The sequence below is a fragment of the Orcinus orca genome, chromosome 11, assembly GCF_937001465.1.
Source record: "Orcinus orca chromosome 11, mOrcOrc1.1, whole genome shotgun sequence".
NCBI classification, from domain to species: Eukaryota; Metazoa; Chordata; class Mammalia; order Artiodactyla; family Delphinidae; genus Orcinus; species Orcinus orca.
This window is the reverse complement of record NC_064569.1, coordinates 5,008,227-5,008,847: the sequence shown is the minus strand read 5'-3', so window position 1 is coordinate 5,008,847 and position 621 is coordinate 5,008,227.

Genomic DNA, 621 nt, shown 5'->3' with positions numbered 1-621 from the left:
AAAAAAATGGCTTCGGGTATTTTGTTTCCTTGGCATCCAATGGGACGGTAAGGTGAAGCAATCTCAGCAAGGAGAAAGAACCCGATGGCTAATAGCAGAAGAAAACTACTGCCGGCCTGAGAGACCCCAGCAGACGCTGTTTGGCCTGTTGTCTCTGGATCCCCCCGTCAGTGCCTTGCGGCTCCCCTGCGTTCAAGTGGTCCCTAAAAATAAGCCACAATTCATCAAGCGTCATTTCAGCCCTTTATAACCTTGTAAGTATTTTTCAGTATCCGATCTAAATCCTCCTAATTAGGCTACCAGGACTTGGCTCCTTGTCCTGTCTCCGCAGCACAACTGTCCACCTCAGCTCTATCCGTGGTTGCAGACAGTCGGTGACAAAAAAGGTCCAGAACACCTGAGTTCTGTTGCCAGTTCTGAACCTTTCTGGCTGTAGGACCTGGGACGAGTCACCTCTCCTGACACTGCTCTGACTTAATGTCCATGTCACCCCGCTTTAGAAGCATTTTCTGAAGTTTACATTCTCCAGATATTTTTAATTCTCCATCCTTCCTTTTAGAAACGTCCTCCTCCTCTGGTTTCTAGTTTCCCTATTTTTCTACGTCTCTCAGGGGGTCTACT